Source organism: Tursiops truncatus, chromosome 12, assembly GCF_011762595.2.
Source record: "Tursiops truncatus isolate mTurTru1 chromosome 12, mTurTru1.mat.Y, whole genome shotgun sequence".
Classification (NCBI taxonomy): domain Eukaryota; kingdom Metazoa; phylum Chordata; class Mammalia; order Artiodactyla; family Delphinidae; genus Tursiops; species Tursiops truncatus.
Genome location: NC_047045.1, coordinates 38,760,500 through 38,781,451, shown reverse-complemented (window position 1 = coordinate 38,781,451; position 20,952 = coordinate 38,760,500). Strand labels below are relative to the sequence as shown.

At 40.9% G+C, this 20,952-nt stretch overlaps 1 protein-coding gene across 1 annotated transcript in view; it reads left to right on the top strand.

Moving 5' to 3' along the window:
* OSTM1 (osteoclastogenesis associated transmembrane protein 1) overlaps positions 1-20,495 on the top strand; it is an 82,689-nt gene extending 62,194 nt beyond the window's left edge. The window contains exon 8 of the transcript XR_012324772.1: positions 17,334-20,495. The gene's annotated coding sequence lies outside the window, so the exon portion shown is untranslated. The remainder of the gene's footprint in view (positions 1-17,333) is intronic.
* The last annotated feature ends 457 nt before the right edge of the window (positions 20,496-20,952 follow it).

The following is a 20,952-nucleotide window of genomic DNA, read 5'->3' as shown; positions in this document are numbered from 1 at the left end:
GACTCCATGCTTCCACTGCAGGGGGCCCAGGGTTTGATCCCTGGTGGGGGAACTAAGATCCCACAAGCCTTGCGGTGTGGCCAAAAAACAAACAAACAAACAAAAAACCAAAAAGAATGGGAGACTTGGATTCTAACATTGATGCTTCCACAGGTTGGCTGTATGACCCTAGTGAATGACCTTCCCTCACTGGGCTAATGACATCCTGCTAATACTCTCTTCCTCTCAATCTCTTTCTCATCCCATAAATTCTCTATCCTAAATATCTACGTCTCCGTCTCTATTTCCCAATCATCTCTGCCTAGACTATGCAAGTCTCCTATCCTAATCATCACCAATCCTTTTCTCCCACAATTGCCGGAGAGATTTTTCTAAGATGAAAAATGAACCATGTCTCTCTCCTGGCCTTTCACTGCCCTAAGGACAAAGTCCACAGTTCATATTGCAGACCCAAGGCCCTTCGTGGTCTGGTCCCACCCTTCTTGCTCCTTTGAGCCTTTCTAGAAAGCATTCTTTCCTTTCCTTCATGGCTCCACTCCTACCCTTTCATCTTGAGGCTTCCTGCCTAGAACATTTCCCCCAGTGATTTTTCAGTCAGTTAATTTCCGATCCTTCATTAAATTGCCAGGGTAAACTCTACTTCCTCAGGGAAGGCTTCCCTGACCACCTGTATCCCTCCCCGTGACTGTTAAGTGCTGCTCCTGCTATGCACTCTTATATGTCTCTGGTTCAATGGTCACAGCACTTTTCTCACCATATTATAATTGCCTAATTGTCTCTCCCCATCCCAGCCTCTGTGCCTGTTCCCCATATTATCACAGCACCTAACCCAGTGTCTGGTTCTAAAAAGAAAGAATGAATGTTTACCCTCCGTAATATATTTCGGTTCTGCTCCTTCCATCCCACGCCCAGAGCCCTGCTCTACGCCATGTGCCTGTAACCCTGCATTCCTGGAATAACCTCAGATCAGCCTCCCGGCCTGAGAGTCTCCTTCATCTAATCCACCCTGCTCACAGCGGCAAGAACCATTGTCCTCAAGCATCGTTTTGATCATATCACTCCCCTTCTTAGAAGCCTACAATAGCTCCAATTGCCTCTTGAATTAAATTAAAACTCCTAATCATGGGTTTCATGGGTCTCTACCAATTAGCTGCCTGCCTTCCCCCACACAGAACTGCTGTCAGCTTTTCACAGGCCCTCAAGTCTGGCTTCTCCTGCTGCCCCGCAAATCTGCTCCATGCCCACCTCCTTCCTAAGCCCGCCCCTATGGCACTCTAGCCTCCTTTCTTAGCTTTTTCCCCTCCTCTTTCTTTGTCTCAAATTATATCCCTTCCCCTACTTTAAAAAATATTGCTCAATAATTATTTTCTTTGTGACAGTTTCCTAAATCAACTGCACATGGCTTTGTCCTTTCTATCACAACTTGTTTTCATGTGTGTAGAATATTGGTGCATATATGTGTGTTGTTAGCATTCCATGCCCTGTGGCTTCTGCTAACTAATTTTTGGTACTGTCTGCCCTATTAGGGTCTGGCAACTCCAAGGAGAGGGATGATGTCTTTTCATCCCTTGTGACTTCCTGTTAGCCTCAGGCATGTTCTGTGCCTGAGGTCCTCGCTTACCTTTACAATAGTGACAGAGGGGAGACTGGAAAGTGGGAATTCCTAAGGAAACCTGATTTCCTTCAGGCTGTTAGTTAGGTGCAGCCCTAGCTGAGCAGTAGATAGTGTGAGCTCAGCGTTCCTGTCATGGGGGAAATCTTAGTGTGGTGGTGGGCAAGAGGGACAAAAACAAACATTTCTGAGTGCCTCCTCTGTGCAGACACTGTGCCGGGAGCTTTACATATGCTATTTCATTTCTGCCTCCCAGTAACCTGATGAATTAGGAATGATTATTCTTGATTTACAAGTACATTCGGTGTCAGAGAGGTACGTATAATCTGCGTTGTCACTGATAAAAGTCTTCCTGATCCAAAATACATGCTTCTGTTCTCATACCAAGGAAAACATGTTTCTGGAAAAGTGGACCTTCCGGTAGAGTGGTGAAGAAGGGCACCAAAATCAGGACACGTGCTCTGACAATGCTGTGTCCATACTTCATATACAATGTTGACTATTGCTTTATGTTTGAAGAAGATGCTCACCAAGCCCATACCACGTGGCTCTGTCACCCTGTTTGCTTGTCTTGGTCTTGTGAGACAAGACGACTCCTACAAATGATTACATTTTAAATTTTAGTTCAAGATTCCTTTAAGAATTTGATGAGAGCCATGGACTCTTTCCCCAGAAAAGATAGTAAACATATGACATTTATGTACAAATCAGGGTGTTTGCAGACACTTCCCCTCTTACTTCTAGCCATAGGTTTATCAAGATGCCTGTCCTACACAGAGAACTACATGTTTTCTTTATGCTTTTCCTATTTTACAGACTCCAGAACCTATTAATGGTAAAAATTTTTGAGGACTCTGTCTTTTATGTACATGTTTCAAAAGATATGCTGCATAAGCCTTTAGTTACTTAATGATGCAAAAGCTAGCTTTAAGGTGGAGACCTAAGAGAAAACCTAGAGATTGAAAATAAGTTAGAGAAGGGGCTTTTGGGAAAGTAAACTTCATGATCCTTCATTCTGGTTGTGCCCATATTAATCTGTGGTCCCTACTGTTGGTTTTAATTGCAACACCTTAATTTCCAGATCAGCTTTCATCGTGATTGTAGAAAATATTATCATTTGTTTCAACCTAATTTTTTGAAGCACCGAACCAGAGTCTGCTCTATTTACAGGGGAAGCTCCTTTACAAACAGTAAACTCATTTTCCTGGAAACTCTTCCCTTTGTAGTTGAGGAGAAAGGAAAAAAATAAAAACACTGGCAACTTTTGGGGTGGCTTTTTGAGACTGTTTGAGGCGGCTTTTTGAGGCTGTTTGAGGCTGAAGAGTGACATCTTTCGGTGGGGAGATGGAAGGGGCTTCTTATTAGGCCACTTTTAATTGGGACATGTAGGAGACCAAGTGTCCATGGCTTGAGAGTATCTGTGAACTCCCTAAAGTTGTATGCAAAGTTTTGGGTGTAAAATGTGCATTTTTCTGAAAAAATCGTCCAGGGCTTTCATCAGGTCCTCAGAGGATTCTTAGATCATGAAAAGTTGGTCCACTGAGTTGGGCCTGTGTTTTCTTCAATTGTTTGAGGTCAGAAGATTACCTGCTGCAGAACCACTGGGAGGGCAGGGGAAGCGTGTTAAAAACTCAGATTCCTGGGCCCCATCTGAATCTTCTGAATTAGAACCTCTGTGGGAATGACCTGGGACTCTGATTCTTTCACAGTTACCCAGCTGATTTGGTTAAATTTCTGAATTAGCTAGGTTTCAAATGCTTAACATCACCTGTCTGAATAAGATAAAAAATTACAATGTAGAGAAGTACTTACATTTACCTAAACAGGCCTGGGTTCAAATGCCAGCTCAGCTACTTACTAGCTATGTAACTTTGGCAAATTATGAATCTCTTTGAACCTTAGTTTCGTATCTGTAAATATGTGACTAAATAATTTATCTGTCTTGAGATAATATTGCCTAATACATAGTAGGAGTCCAAAAAATATTATTTACTATTCATTGCTTCTCTTAAACATTGAATATTCCCCAAACTCTCCAGGTCTATTTTTTTCAAGTGCTTTATGAGACTTTTTTCATAAAGATATTGTCAATAAACAAAACAAAACAGATTAATCATTTTCTGTGATGATCCACATGCCATGTATAACGGGGGTTCTCTTATGCCATCAAATATGCCCGAACTGTAAACTATAAACCAAAATTTTCTTTGTCTCAATAGACAAATTAGCAATATTCATATTCTGTAGGCTCTGCTATACTGCAGCTCTCTCTGTGGACTCATGGTGAGTTTAGCAAATGGAAAGCATAAATACCAGAATTTACCCAACAGGGACAAAGTCTTCCATGCTTAATAGACACATTATTGAGAATGCTTGATTTAATTGAGAATCTACTTACTAGTACATCTCCAGAAGCAAAAGGAGGAAAGAAGAAATTCCTATTTTTGTAAAATCGGTTGTAAAATCCTAAGTTTGGTAAGAACACCCTCACGAACCCTTCTCACTCCCACTCCCACGCACACACACCGGACGGTTTTGAGCAAATTCCTTCCCTCTGGTGATTTTGCAGCTCTATTCTACTACAGCTGTCTATTTTCTATCATTAGGAACTCATTTACACAAATGTTCAGTTTTATACCAAAGAACATTTACCCTGGCTCACAATGTAAGCAGAAAATCTAAAGGAAATGCAATGTCTAAATAAAAACAACAAGCTCTTCTAATTCGTTTTCACATAGAGTCCCCATTTGATTAGCTAAAAGAAATCTAGGAGTTTGTCCCTGGTGTCTCTTATGTGGCTAGACATTTATTTCAATTCCTGGTGGAAGAAGACTTGTTTGTTTGGAGCATAAGAAACTGTGGCTCTATGCAGAACTGGTATTCAAGAGGTCGACTGCAGGGCTTCCCTGGTGGCGCAGTGGTTGAGAGTCCCCTGCCGATGCAGGGGACACGGGTTCGTGCCCCGGTCCGGGAAGATCCCACATGCCGCGGAGCGGCTGGGCCCGTGAGCCATGGCCGCTGGACCTGCGCGTCCAGAGCCTGTGCTCCGCGACGGGAGAGGCCACAACAGTGAGAGGCCCACGTACCGCAAAAAAACAAACAAACAAAAAAAACCGGTCGAATGCAGTGGTCTGCCCACCTTCAATCTATCATCTTATCATTCTTCAACCACTTGTCAAATATCTTGAATAGGATAAACTCAGGTTTCATATTCTTTGATTGCCATCTGCTGGTAATCCTCTGTACTAGAAAATAAAAATTCCCAGGAAGATTGCAACAATCTGGTTATTGCTTGGTTTAAGTAGTTCTCGAAACCCCAAAGAGAACGGTATTTTTCATGCCCACGGTGATACCAGAGAGTCATGCCAAAGTTCCAGAGAACGTATCTCTCAAAAAAATATATTTGTACGTTGTGTTGTTGTTTCCTGGGAAGATGGTTGCACAGCTACCGGGCATCACTCTACAGGGCCAGGTGCTTGTTTAAAAAACAAAAAAGACTTTATTGTTTAGAGTAGTTTTAGATTCACAGCAAAACTGAGTGATCGAGTGGAGTTTACAGAGAGTTCCTATGTGCTTCCTGCCCTCACACGCGCACAGCTTCCCCCGCTGCCAACATCTGGCACCAGAGCAGTATGTTTGTTACAATCAATGAACTTATATTGACGCATCTTTGTCACCCAAAGAGATAAATAGTTTACATTCGGGTTCACTCTTTGTGTTGTAAGATCTATGGATTCTGGCAAATGTATAATGACATGTATCCACCACCGTAGTATCATACAGAATAGTTTCACTGCCCTAAAAATCCCCTGTGCTCCATCTGTTCATCCCTCCCTAACCCCTGGCAACCACTGATTGTTTTACCGTCTCCATAGTTTTGCCTTTTCCAGAATGTCATTTAGTTGGAATCACACAGTATGTAACCTTTCCAGGTTAGCTTCTTTCACTTAGTAGTATGCATCTGAGTTTCCTCTTTGTCTTTTCATGTCTTGATAGCTCATTTCTTTTTAACATTGGATAATATTCCATTGTGCGGATGTAGCACAGTTTATTTATCCATTCATCTAGTAATTCTTGGTTGCTTCCAAGTTTTGACAATTATGAATAAAGCTGCTCTAAACATTCGTGTTCAGGTTTTTGTATAGATATAAGTTTTCAACTTATTTGTGTAAATACCAAGGAGTGCCATTTGTTGGATAGTATGGTAAAGGTTGCTCATTTTTAAGAGGACTAAGTGAGCAGTACTGGCTGTAAAATCTGTTAAAATCTACTTAACCTTTAGTCCCTGGACCCATGATGGGCTTCAGGCATTCAGAAATCCCACCAAAATAATACACAAACAATTGGGTAACATGCGTTTTATGGGGGTATGGTTCATTGTTTTCATCACATGCTCCAAGATGCATCAGGAAACAGCTCCCTGGAAACTTTGAAAGGAGTGTAGCTGAGGTGCCCACACAGGAGATATGACAGGCCTATAGTGGTTCTCTTTGCCACCAGACATCCATTATTGGAGCTGGAATTAGAAAATAAGAAAACTAACATTTCTTGAGAACTTACCATGTGCCTGATACTGTTAGCTCCCACATTAAAAAGAAATAATAATAATAATGCTAAAAACAGTAGCTGGGACTTACTAAGAATCCAGCAAACTAGTTTAACTTTATTACTATATCTATAATCTTACAATTATCCTATTTTAGAAATTATTTTCATTTTATAAAAATGACCAAGGATCAGAAATATTGCATTGCCCAGATTTATACAGCTAATTATGGGGCTGAAATTCAAATGCAGACCCGTTTAGACTCCACTCCCAAATAACAAAGACAATAAACCCAAATTCCTGCCTTTGATGACTTCTATGAGGGAAGACAGAGCTGCACACCATCTGCGGTGAGGAATGGGACGTGGCTCCCTCTGCTGAAGTGGGGGGACCGGGGATCCCCAAACAGGAGGAGAAAATGTCTGAGCTAAGTCTTCAAGGGCAATAAAGACCTGGCTAGGCAGAGAAGATGGAGGCAGAGATGGAATTTCAAGTAAGGAAGCAGCACATGTCATGGCACAGAACACGAGAAATAGGCTGAATATATAGTCATACTGCCTATATCACAGCAGCTCCTGACAAGAATGACATGCCAGCTCTTGGGGCAATAGGACAAAGATCAATCGTCTTTGGTCTTAAAGAGAAGAAATTTCAAAAGTGAATTCAAAATAGATAAACCAGACTTCATCAAAGCTATAAACCTTTGTGTTTCAAAGGACACCATCAAAAAAGTGAAAAGACAACCCACAGAAAGGGAGAAAATATTTGTAAATCCTATATCTAATATGGGACTTGTACCAGAGTAAAGACATTTTACAACTTAACAATAATAAGACAAATAACTCCATTTTAAAAAGGGCAAAAGATCCTGATCAACTTGTCTCTAAAGAGGGCATACATATGGCCTATAAGCATATGACAAGATGATCGACATCATTAGTCATCGGGAACATGCAAATCAAAACCGCAACTAGTAGGGGGCTTCCCTGGTGGTGCAGTGGTTAAGAATCCGCCTGCCAATGCAGGGGGCACATGTTCGATCCCTGGTCCGGGAAGATCCCACATGCCGCGGAGCAACTAAGCCCATGCGCCACAACTACTGAGCCTGCGCTCTAGAGCCCATGAGCCACGACTACTGAGCCCACAGTGCTGCAACTACTGAAGCCCACGCACCTAGAGCCCATGCTCTGCAGCAAGAGAAGCCACTGCAGTGAGAAGGCTGTGCACCACAATGAAGAGTAGCCCCTGCTCACCACAACTAGAGAAAGCCCATGTGCAGCAATGAAGACCCAACACAGCAAAAACAAAGACAAAAACAAAAAGACCACCCGCAATTAGTTATCATTTCATGCCCACTGGGATGACTAAAATTTAAAAAAAGACTATAACAAGTGTTCATGAAGATGTGAGGAAATTGTAAGCCTTACAGATTGCTGTGGGATTGTTACCAGTCCAAGCTTATAGTGCTTGCCACACAACAGGGCAATAAATTGAGAGACAAGGGGTTGGGGCAAGGAATAGTGATCTTATTTGGAAAACCAGCAGACCAAGAAGATCGTGGACTACTGTCCCCAAAACCCATCTCACTGGAGTTAGAGTTCAGACTTCTTTTATACTAAAAAGGGAGGGGTTGTGGCTGGTTGTTGCCAACTTCTTAGCGCTGGCCAGACCCTGGGAAGGGTGTGATGATCCTTTGTTCTTACAGCTATCTATATAGGTCTGCTAACAAAGTTCCTGAAAACCTCCAACAAGACAAATGTTCTCTGTTCCACAACTTTTTATCTCTATATGAATGAAAAGTGTTATACCTTTAAAGGCCTGGGAGGAAGAGCCTTGAGTATGGGCTATTATGTATATTTCAGGCTATAACAGGAAGCATTCCTTTACAAAGCTGCAGAACCAGCATGACTAAGCACAGGCAACAGAACAAGAAGGTTAGAGCTAAAGGACTAGATCCAATGTGGAGTCAGGTTTGTTCTTTGTTACAGAATTATAAATGGTTCAGACACTTTGGAAAACAGTTTGGCAGTTCTTCAAAATGTTAAACACAGAGTTACTATATGACTTAACAATTCCTCTCCTAGGTATGTACCCAAGAGAACTGAAAACAGGCAACCACACAAAAACCTATACATGAGTGCTCATAGCAGTATCATTCAGCCAAACGGTAGAAACAACCCAAATATCCGTCAACTGATTGGATAAACAAAATGTGGAATGTCCATATACTAGAATATTACTCAGCCATAAAAAGGAATGAAGTGCTGGTATATGCTACAGCATGGATGAACCTTAGAAACATTATGCAAACTGAAAGAAGCCAGTCACAAAAGACCACATGGCATATGATTGTATTTATATGAAATATCCAGAAAAGACAAATTCGCACAGATAGGAAGTAGACTAGTGGTTGCCATGGGCTGGAGGGAGATGAGGGAGAATGAGGAATGACTGCTATTGGTACAAGGTTTCTTTTCGGGGTGATATAACTTTAATCTAACTTTAAAGTTAAATATTTAAAGTTAAATATAACTTTAATCCCCTCAACCACCTACTGATGAGAAAATTGAAGTAGAGAGAGATGGAGCTGATATTTAAATATAAACCTAAGTATTATCCTTTGATAACACTTTATAACTTTTCAAAGCTCTTTCATGAAAATGGAATAATATACGCAGAAGTGTTTTGTGGATGATAAAGTACTATGCAAATGAAAGTAATTATAACTATTTTAATGTAATCTGATTTGACCTCCATGGTATTGCTGTGAGGGAGATAAGGTGTGTAATATTATAACATTCTGTAGACAAAAGCAAACGCATGCAATTGTGAAGTGCAAAGTAAAGTGACTTGCCCAAGGTCACAAAGTTAGTAATGGTATATTCAGAACTAGTACCCACATTTTTAAAGTTTTGTACTTTTTTTAGGATGATAAATTCTGTAAGTATTTTTCTTGCCAAGCGTATTAATAACTAGATTAATTATTAGAGTTAAAAACAGGTTAGTGCTCATAAATAAATCTTCAGATTATCCCTTCTTCTGTATTTTCAATTCCACTCACTCCAGAGGTACCTTCCTTCTCCTCCCCATTCTTTCCCTATTCTCTAACTCCCAGTCACTAATAGACCTTCATATTCACACTCCAGGAATCAGGGAGGAGCCATCAGCCTTCAGATCCCTCTTAGTTAACACAGGGAAGAGATATTCATCAACTTAACAGAATGAGACCAGATCTTAGCTCTTACGATAGAGTCAGTCAGAGTGCAGTTACTAGGAGAAAGATGAATGTCTTAAGGTGACTACACAGCATTTGAAAATCACTCTTCAAGGTGATTAAATGTACTTGATTTTAGATGCTAGAGATCAGAAGGGATTAGCAATGTCCCCAAATGTAAGACCCATTAAGTACAGATGAGGGAATTCCCTGATTGTCCAGTGGTTAGGACTCCATGATTTCACTGCTAAGGGCACGGGTTCAATCCCTGGTCAGGGAACTAACATCCCGTGAGTGGCGCATCCCCCAAAAACAAAAAAACCCCCAAAATCCAAGCCCCCCGCCCCAAGCACGCACACACATAAGTGATAGCATTTATTCTTCCCTTCATCCATGAGACCAGAGCTTGACCCTTCACTGGCCATTGAGCACCAAAGCTAGAGGCTATGAGACTGTAAGATTTCAGAAAACCCTGCAGTGGGGATTTGGTTTGTGAATGCTGCCTGGGGGCAAAGTGTTTGGTTAGGGAACTGAGGATAGGTACCTTAACTACACTCCTCCCTAATTCCCATCCTCTGTAAAGCTTCGTTCTGGACTTCTCTCCTGGATCTTTGAGTAAACTATTGCCTAAACCTTCTGTAGGGATTGGAGATAAGGCTGTATCTAAAACTGAGAGGCCCCTGCTTGTATGGGAAGTTCATGGCTGACCAGGAGGGGCCCAGCCCCAGAGGAGATCAGCAGGGGTGATTTATATAATGTTCTACCCAGAAGAGCAGCTAGGAACATCTTATGAGGGATAGAAAACAGAGGGACTGAGAGCATGTCATATAAACATGGCAAAGTCATCCATGTTTAAAAAGAAAAAAACCTCAGCAATTGGTTCTTGCTCAGTCTCTCATTCCCGATCCATGCCCCTTCTTCCAGCTCTCGTTCCTGTTCCTTCCCCTCCTGACAGAACAGTGCAGATGCTTGTCTCTGTCTTTCCTTTTCCTTCTAGTCATTACACACTGGCTTCTCCCCTCCCAACTACTCTATTGCAACTACTCTTGATAAAGTAATCCATCGGTGGCAACCATTTTGCTAAAACTACTAGACCAGCATTTCCCAAAGTGCATTTCTGTAGACCCTTGTCATGCCTAGTTTTTAAAAGGAGGCAATGGTCAAATAATTTGAGAAGCCTCATCTTAGAGATTTACATTCTTATTCACAGACCAAAGATTTTGGGGTGTACTACAATCCCCTCTCTTCTCCGAGTTTTCTCTCCCTGCCTGATTCCAGTTTAGGACATCTTTATCTGACACCTTCAAGTGAGGGGTGAATCACAGCAGCTCTCACATTGTATTAGTTAATCCGACCGTCCAGCCACTCTTCACTTGTTCTTACGTTCATTTTTTGGAGATGGAACTCTATCTGAAGCACCTGGGGCTGCCCGCATCACTGGTGTTGGAACACATAGCATTGACAGCCTGAGCAAACGGACCTGAAATTAAATCTTTTCTTCCTTTTCCCCTTTTTTATCCTCCTCACGCCCTGTCCATTTTATTAGTGATATAGTCATAGAATTTGCCCATAGATTAAAGTCCAGATTCCTTATTCTGATTTGATCTTCAAACCCTTTACAAACTGGCTCCATCATTATCATCTTAATTCCATAACTGGGTGACTTTGCTGGGCCAGAGGTGAGAGTCAGATACTCTAGGAGAAGGAAGCCTGGTGACCCTCTTCACCTTGTAGCTATTTGCATTCACTGACATGCATCACAACTGGGGAGCCCTCTGGGCAAAGTACTTGAACCCTGTCCACAACTGGGGCTAAGACATATACAGACATGTCTGATTAACTGGGGGTTCCAGGTAGAAGCTAGGTTTCTGGGAAAGCACACTGGTAAGTAAGAGGAATCTGGTGCAGGGAGCAGGATAGGGATTGGAGGCAAAGAGGAACATCTCTGTCCTGGAGTCAGACTGCTTGGCTGACTGCTGACCACTTGTGTGTCCCTGGGCATATTTCTTTATCTGTTTAAGCCTCCCTTTTCCTCATGTGGAAAATGGGAGCACTGCTAGTCCCTACTTCATAGGGCTGTTTGAGAATGAAATGAGCTAAAGTACGTAAAACACTTAGTGAATATTCCTGTTGTCAGCCGTAAGGCTTTAGCATTAAGGAGCCAGTAGTGAGCAGTTCTGGATAGAGCGGTGGTTGACCCTGGAACTTCCACTTCATTTGTGTGCTCTGGGGACAAGGTGCCTATGTGTGTGGACTCAAGGTTCTGTGATCCTTTGGCACTCAAGAATCCTTCCTGTGGACCGCTCCACTTGTTCCTCTATCCCCACTCTAACTTCAGAGAACTCTACTGCCATCACCAAATCCTGGACAAACAACATAGTAATACTAGGATATATTCTTTTTGCAAAAGCAATGGCATGGATTTCAACAATCAGATGCAAAGGATCTAGCATTTAGGCAATGACAGCAGTGGTGGTGAGGGCTGGGCAGTGGCCTCTCTGGGTTCTGTTGTAGTCTAAACCTGCAGGGTTGTAACCTAATTAGCCATGGCTGAGAGCAATGAGCAAGTCCAAAATGGTCACACGAGAGAGCTCCCTCTTTTGCATGAGGCTGGATTTCCTACAGCCTGCCAAGCAGGAACGAAGAGCCATCAAGACTGGATGAATGATATAAATGAACTTATTTACAAACCAGATACAGACTCACAGATTTTGAAAACAAACTTATGGTGATCAAAGTGGAAACATGGCCGGGGAGAGGTATAAATTAGAAACTTGGGATTAACATACACCCACTACTGTACATAAAATAGATAACCAGCAAGGACCTACTCTATAGCACAGGGAACTCTACTCAATATTCTGAAAAAAATCTGAAAAAGAATGAATATTCTATGTATAACTGAATCACTATGCTGTACACCTGAAACTAACACATTATAAATCAACTATACTCCAATAAAATTTAAAAAAAAAAGATTGGATGAATGAACCCAAATCTGGTGAAGCCCTGCACACTTGGGCTACAGTTGTATAGTTGTAACAATCATTTGTTGAAGACCTACGGTTGCCAGGCCCTGGGCTGGGCAACCTGTAATTTACTAAGCACACACACACAAAGTTCTTTCTATTTCACAGATGAAATTAAGCTATTTCCCTAAGGTTACATAGGTAGTAAGTGGTAGAGCCAGGATTTAAATTTTAAGCTGATTTGGAAACCCAAGCTCTTACCTTCTATGCTACCCTGCTTTTCTCCATCTGCACCCTGGCCATATTTTTCAGTATTGGACACACTCTTTAGTTGAACTTTGACTATCTCAAATCTGTCTCATCAGATTTGGTCTGCAGTTCTTTCCACCTGTGTTGCCTCAAACACCATTTTTTTTTTTTTTTTTTTTTTTTTTTTTTTTTTTTTTTTGCGGTACGCGGGCCTCTCACTGTTGTGGCCTCTACTGTTGCGGAGCACAGGCTCTGGACGCGCAGGCTCAGCGGCCATGGCTCACGGGCCCAGCCGCTCCGCGGCATGTGGGATCTTCCCGGACCAGGGCACGAACCTGTGTCCCCTGCATCAGCAGGTGGACTCTCAACCACTGCGCCACCAGGGAAGCCCCTTAAACACCATTTTTACGATGTTCACTAAGCTTTGTTGTGCCCTGCCTACATGAGAGTCACAGTCAACTGTCCCTTCTATCTTAGTTTATTTGCCATAGCTATATATACTCCTGCTTTTATTTATTGACACTAGATTTGGGGGACGATCTACAGCTTTGCTACTCCAAGTGTAGTTTGTGGTCCAGTAGCATAGGCATTACCTGGAGCTTGTTAGAAATGTGGACGCAAGGATCACACTCTGGACTTACTGAATTAGAACCTTCATTTTATTAAGATTCTCCATGCGATTCAAATGTGCATTGAAATCTGAGAGGCACTAGTCCAAATCTTTGAGCAGAATCCCTGAAGCCACCAAGCTTTGGGTAGTTCCTGATCTAGTCCAGAGCTTTCAAAAACTAATAGGCTGCTGGCGTCAGCAGAACAAGAGCACTCAAGATCACCTGATAATACTTCACCTGCCCCAATACTTAAGTCCCCAATATTTAAACAGGATGTAGTTTTTCATGATGATGGAAAGCAACTCAATAGGAAGAGACTGTGAAAAGTGCTTCAGTATGAAGAGGGGTTTAACTTACATAAATGATTGTACTGGTTTTAAAATTTGGCTGCCAATTGGACTCACGAGGGAGATAGGAAGGAAAATTCTGATATAATTGATATAGGGAATGACCTAGGCATTGGAAATTCCCCAAGTGGTTCTTACACGCAGCAAAGTTTGAGGACCACTTACCTACTGTGAATACCTTCTTCTTTCAGTTAATATAATTCTAGGGTCTATATTGTATTCAAAGATAGTTTTATTTTATTTTTTTAAAATTTGTATTGGAGTATAGCTGATTTGCAATGTTGTGTGAGTTTCTGTGGCACAGCAAAGTGAATCAGTTATACATATACATATATCCACTCTTTTTTAGATTCTTTTCCCATATAGGTCATCACAGAGTATTGAGTAGAGTTCCCTGTGTTATACAGTAGGTCCTTATTAGTTATCTATTTTATATGTAATAGTGTGTTTTAAAACGAGGTTTCCCATACTTCTTTGATTTTAGGACTCACCTGGAGTAATTGCTAAAAATATAACAACCATGCTTCCTCCCCAGCTAACTGTGTCAGAATCGCCAAGGACCTGGGAGCTATAATTTTAACTAGCACCTGGGTTCTCTGCTCCTCCTCAGAGAGGAGGTTTGGAAAACACTGCCTTCAAAGACCAGTGAATCAGGAGCTCTAAAACTTGCAACAGCTGCTTGATTTTGTCATCTTCCTGTTTCTGGAAGGGCACCTGATCCTCACCCATCAGGAACAAAATGGTTATAAAAGAACAGAAAAAGGAACTCAGCATCATTCCACAGCTTTTATTTTTAAATTTTTAAAAAATTTTTGGCTGTGTCGGGTCTTCATTGCTGTACACGGGCTTTCTCTCGTTGCAGCGAGCGGGGTCGAGGAGGGTCTACTCTTCGTTGAGGTTTGTGGGCTTCTCATTGCGGTGGCTTCTCTTGTTGCAGAACACAGGCTCTAGGCACGTGGACTTCAGTAGTTGTGGCACGTGGACTTCAGTAGTTGTGGCACGTGGGCTTCAGTAGTTGTGGCTTGTGGGCTCTAGAGTGCAGGCTCAGTAGTTGTGGCGCATGGGCTTAGTGGCTTCGTGGCATGTGGGATCTTCCCGGACCAGGGATCGAACATGTGTCCCCTGCATTGGCAGGCGGATTCTTAACCATTGTGCCGCTAGGGAAGTCCCCATTCTACAGCTTTCTGAAGGGAACTGTTTTCTTATAAAATGCTCAGGCGGATGGTAATCTAAAGCCTAGCACAGATCTTGGCACAGGGTCACAAATATTTGTGAAATAAATGAATGAGTGGTTAAATAACTCTGGAAAGGAGCACCAGAGGGCTGGAGGAAGGAATCAGCAAACAGATGGTCTCCCTTAATTCCTGACTTTTGACCTTCTGCTCAGACACAAATTATAGTCACACACATCTAACCACTACAACATATGTTGCTTCAGTAAACTCAACATATGACAAACAGACAAATTGGGAAGTGGTTAGTCATTGTGCAAAAGGATGATATGATTTATAAAAATGATTCACTAAAACAGTGTGGTTTCCAGACTAGCAGCTTCAGCATCACCTGGGAACTTGTGAGAAATGCAAATTTTCAGGCTGCCCTTTACCACAGCCTGATTCAGAAACTCTGGGGGTGAGGCCCAGCATTCTGAGCTTTAATGAGCCTTCTAGGTGATTCTCCTGCAACTAAAGTTTGAGAACTACTGTGCTAGAGCATTTCTTTAAATGAGAAGCTCCCCACCTGGTAAAAGAATGTTCAAGAACATACTTACTGTCAAAGGAGACCTTATCTGTATTCTATGATTGAGCTTTTCCATGCATCTTCAGAAATCTTCCAGACCGTAGTTCAGTGTTTCTTTCTTTTTTTTTTTTTTGGCGGTACGCGGGCCTCTCACTGTTGTGGCCTCCCGTTGCGGAGCACAGGCTCCGGACGCTCAGGCTCAGCTGCCATGGCTCACGGGCCTAGCCGCTCTGCGGCATGTGGGATCTTCCCGGACCGGGGCACGAACCCATGTCCCCTGAATCGGCAGGAGGACTCTTAACCACTGCGCCACCAGGCAAGCCCCAGTGTTTCTTTAATAAAGCATTTCACACATAAGTATAATTTATTACATATACATTTAATATGAATAAATGTATAGTGTACGATAGAAAAATATCACACCACATTGCACATGGTGAGGGTTAAGTATTCTTTTATGACACTTGTACTGAGCCATAATGTAACATATATCTCTTGCTACGAATAATGGTCAAAAACAATTTTAAAAGCACAGCTGTATATGGCACAAAGTTTGGTAGTTCTTATCCGTACGAACAGGTGAATAGGCATACAGAAGGGCTAATTATAAGGATCAAATTGGTAATCCCTGCTAAGGAAGAACATTCCTTAGATTCTAAAAAGGCTTTTTATTTCTGTGGTCCTGTCTCAGACTCAGGTAGTGAGTTTGATTGCATAGGCTGGTTGGTTGGCTGTTTTTTCCTCAGTGTCTAGGTTTTAGTGGGAGTAGAGGTAGGCACTTGGCAAATCATGAAGACGTCTATGCTAGACTACTACTATGTGTGTAATACTATGTATACCTAACAACTGTTAAAAGCAATTCATTTAGTATTTACATAATGTGGAAATAAGTGAAGGTCTTCCAAATGAGAACAAACAAAGGCTGTTTATTCAGACCTTGCTATAGCAAAAGATTCTGCCACCATTGCTTGGGTTTGGCAGAGACTTGAAGCCAGGCAGGGGAGTGGGGAAGATTTACGGTGAAAAAAGGGAAGGCTTCGGTGTGCTTTGATGGAGAAGCTAGAGACAGGCTGACTAGGAGTTGGGTATCCTGCATGACTGATGAAGGCAGCACATTTGGCTGGTTGATCCTAATTAGCAAATGGGGGCAAAAAATTGGGAAGCTAGTCCTGGTGCTCTGGGCCAATTGCTGAACAGGTTGTGTTTTGGCTTCCTGGATTGCTTGCTGTAAGGGTTGTGGGTTAGAGTTCTATTGTCAGATTGGTCTGGCCATTGTGTCACTACCCATAAAGCAAGGCAACTACTGAACCTGGAAGGCAAGTTTATTCATGTATTTAATATTTATGGTCTCTAGCCAACCTGTCCAGTGAATCAGAGATTAAAATGAGGGTTGAATCTAGTCAGCCTGTAGGTCAAAGTTTCCCTTCCTTGATCTGATTATTTAACATTGGCAGGGAGGGCACACGCCAAACTTTTGGTGAACTGGAAATGCTTGCTAATGCTGACACCTCCTCGCTGGCTATCAGTCAGCTCTAGGATGGCTATTCTGAGTCCGTGCTAATCTGACTGAGCCATGAGAGCTGAGGACCCCACAGTGACCATAACAACTCAGCCCTGTGCAGGCCAGCAGTGAAGGGTAAATGGATCTTGTCTCTACTGTTTTTGCAGCTTCTTGTGAATCTATAATTATTTCAAAATAGAAAGTTAAAAGAAGAAAAGGATCCCTGGCTGCTGTGTAGAGAACAGATGTGAGGCAGGAGAGAGGTGGGAAAGCAGGATTGGAAGTAGAGAGTGAACACGATGTGAAATATAGGAGCCAGCAGAGTGAGGTAAGGTATGTCAAAGAAATCTTTTTGGGGACATAACTATTGTATTAGATCTTCAGACTTGATTGATATCAAAGAGTGGAAACTATATGCTGGGTAAAGGAGGAAGAAGAAAATAGTAGAAATCATGACCTAGTTCACCCTCTTGTTTTCTGCAGGCCCTTACTCAAACCATGCTAGTTAAAACCATTTCTTTTTTTTCTCTCTCTTTTTTTTAAGGTATCTAAAGGAGACTGCAATATCTCCCACTTATGAACTCCTTTAACAAAGCTCCTTAAATGGCAATACTGCTAACATGTTGCCTGTAACCTGGAAGCTGGACTTAAAAAGTATTTTCCCACTTCTGTGATTGCCATTTACAACCAGACTGGACTTCATGCTATTCTTCAAATGTTCTCTGAGCTGATTCCACCTGGAATTTTTCCTTCAATTTCTATTTAAGTTTCGAGGCCTAGCTCAATTACCACCTCATCCTTGAAGCCTTCTGATTCTCTCTGCCAAGAGAAAGGACTCTTTCCTATGAACCTGGAAATAGTTTTATTTGTATATTCCTTACAGCATTTATCAATTCCTTCCTCTGGTTTTTGTTACTTATTGAAAAAAGTATGCCCTTCTCATTAGACTGTAGGCAAGTTTCCAGAGGTCAGAGACCCTGTCTTAAACATTCCTGTGCTCCCCACCCTCGCTAATAGTATATGTGATTTCAATGAATGTTAAATGTTGAATGACTGATTTTCTTCCTTATAATAATCTGTATATTTGAAAGTAAGGGGATACATTCATTTTGGAGCTAGGGTGATATTTTTATGTAGTTCACAGTTACTTCTGTGTATAGTTGTTAGCACTTCCAGGAATACTTCTTCCACCTCTACCCCTGGGGCAAACTTACTGAGCATTGCAACATGAAAGAGTGATACATCTTGATTCATGATATGAATATATTCCACTAGGCCTGGTACCTGAAGTATGTAGGTAATAGAGGAGAAATATTGTTTGAAACGTACAGAGTCAGAAACTACTCTGTGGAAAATTATTCCACTCATGAGATGTTAAAATTGTAAGCAGAGAATTTGGTTGTCATTGAGCCTTGTCAAAAAGGAAAAATCTCTCTCAGTAGAAATATATTCAATATACAGTTTATACAATTGTAAATGTTACCATATTAAAAAGAATCCTGATGGAAATCATGCCAAAATAGAATTTATCAGAATTCTTTTGTTTGTAGAACACAAACCTATAGCAATTATAATTATTATAAATATTAGCTTTTTTTTTTTTTGCAGTACGCGGGCCTCTCACTGTTGTGGCCTCTTCCATTGCGGAGCACAGGCTCCGGACGCACAGGCTCAGCGGCCATGGCTCACGGGCCCAGCCGCTCCGCGGCATGTGGGATCTTCCCAGACCGGGGCACGAACCTGTGTTCCCTGCATCGGCAGGTGGACTCTCAACCATTGCGCCACCAGGGAGGCCCAATATTAGCTATTTTTTAGTAGACTTTCTTTAGAGCAGATTTAGGTTCACAGCAAAACAGAGTGGAAGGTACAGAGATTTCTCATATATTTCCCACTCTCTCCCTCTCCTGGCCCCAGAGCCTCCTCCATTTTCAACATCCCCCACTAGAGTGGTACATTTGTTATAAATGATGAACCTACCTTGACACATCATTATCACCAGAGTTCATAGTGAATATGAACTTTTGTACCTAATTTTATAATCATAATTTTATATTTTTTATTAATTAAGGCTCCCCAATTTTATAAACTTCAGGATCCACAAATATTTGTTTTTCAACAAGATGATTTATGTTTTCCCTTAAGTTCTAATCTCTATTGAGATATTTTTTTTTCTCCTTACGCAAATATACAAACTTGAAATTGCCCATAGTGATCTCTCCTGTTTATTTATGGCCACTCTTCCAAATTATATTTCAATCTGGGTGGAAAATTTCATTAAGTGCTATTTTATGGCTCACTGTGAAATGTCAATCATTTTTTCTTTAAGCAGTTTAGATATGTTGGTAATGCATAAAATTAATTCATAAAGGAATAACCTAAGTTTGTTGATACATCGTTGACAACTGGTTTTAGTACAATAATTCTCAGCTTTGTAATCACAAAAGTAGGTATAGAACAAGAACAATATTTACAAGTCCAACATACTCATGAAAAGAGAGGAGCCCAAATGCAAACCTGATCCCAACACTAAAGAAAACCACAGCCCTCAATTCCTCTTTTAACATTGTTTTCATGCTTTCAGAGTGGAGCATAATCCAGTTCCAATGTCTTTCTAACCCATACCTCCCTTCACATTCTCTCCAAGTGTAAGACTGGGGTTTCATTGGGTCATAATGGCCTTAGGAAGCTAGGGAATGAAAGGATTGCAATCGGTTAGTACCTTTTACCTAGTCAAAGTTCCAACATGTGGGTCATGCTTTGACATTTCAACTGGAATAATGCTGAGGAAGTTTTTTGTAAATAATAAATGTTGTACAAAGGTTACTTTGTTGATGTTACTGTTGTCATTATGATGGGCATAACTTTTCATTTCTGTAAGATCAAATAAAAAGAATTGTTCATTTTGTATCAGAAGAGATTTAGCTCTTAATGGAGAAAATCCTGGCACTGAAACAAAGTAATAAGAGGCATAACATTAAAGATGATTTGCTAGGCTTTGACAGTGAAGGTTATTGTAGGGTAGAGAGAGGGGGAAAAGACTGGAAATAATTGCATGTACCTACTTATTTATTTGGTTCTTTCCAGTCTCTTTGAGGCTAACTACAATAAGCAGAAAATTAAATCATGTTGACTATAGCTACACAAATGTATTTTGGTATGTATAAATGTTAAGTCAACACCAGTAGTTACAAGCATGACTTGCAAGGAAGGAAAGATTCACTTTAAGGAAAAAGCAAATTATTAGGAGGAACCAAAAAATAGTCAGGTTTTCTACACTTGAGAGGAAATATCTACCTAGAAATTAAAATGAAATTGATTAAAATAATCCTTTACAGACACATATAGAGAAATACAAAAATGTCTTTTAACATGTCCTATCAGACTAAACAAAATGTGTTTGTAGCTCTGGTTCTACCATATTCACTCAGTACTATTAAATATTTCACTGAAATGATATCTTAAAAGAAACAACTGTTTAAAAAGCAATTAAAAAAATCAGTCAGAAAAAATTGTGATTAATTAAAGGTATGATTCAGATTTGCTTTGGGGAATATTTGGGTGATCTGAGTTTATCTATGATGAATAGCATTAAGTTCTAAGACAGACTGTGTTTATACATTTTCAAATCTTTAATCGTTTAATTTGGTTAAAAATTCATATTTTATATAGGTATGGAGTTTAGCAAATAAATGTGATTTGTTCAAAATTTGGTTTCATGGTTCAGTTCTGTACAAACCACTCATATGCATGACCCCAAACTGCAGGGAAAAGATTACTCCTGCAGAAAAAAAAGTCAGAAGGGGAATATTTATCATGAATAATTTATATTGACACAAGGTTATAAAACTGATGTATTATCTTTATCCAAATGCAGAGTAAAATGTATAATCAGGGTAATAAAAAACAACCAGTTCAGCATTATTAAAACAAGACTTAATAACAAATTCAGCATAAACAAAAGGAACTTCAGGATCCTACGCACTGCAGTTGAGCCAATTTTATGACAGACTTGTTTCTGAAGCAAGGCAGATTGTTTTGGGCATATCAGCCTTGGGTGATCACAGTGCTGTGCTGACTTCATTGTCCAATCCTCTCTCCCTCACCTCTCTGTTTTATTTCTTCCCCTCTAATATAGTCTTTGAAAACTTCACACAGAAAAAAGT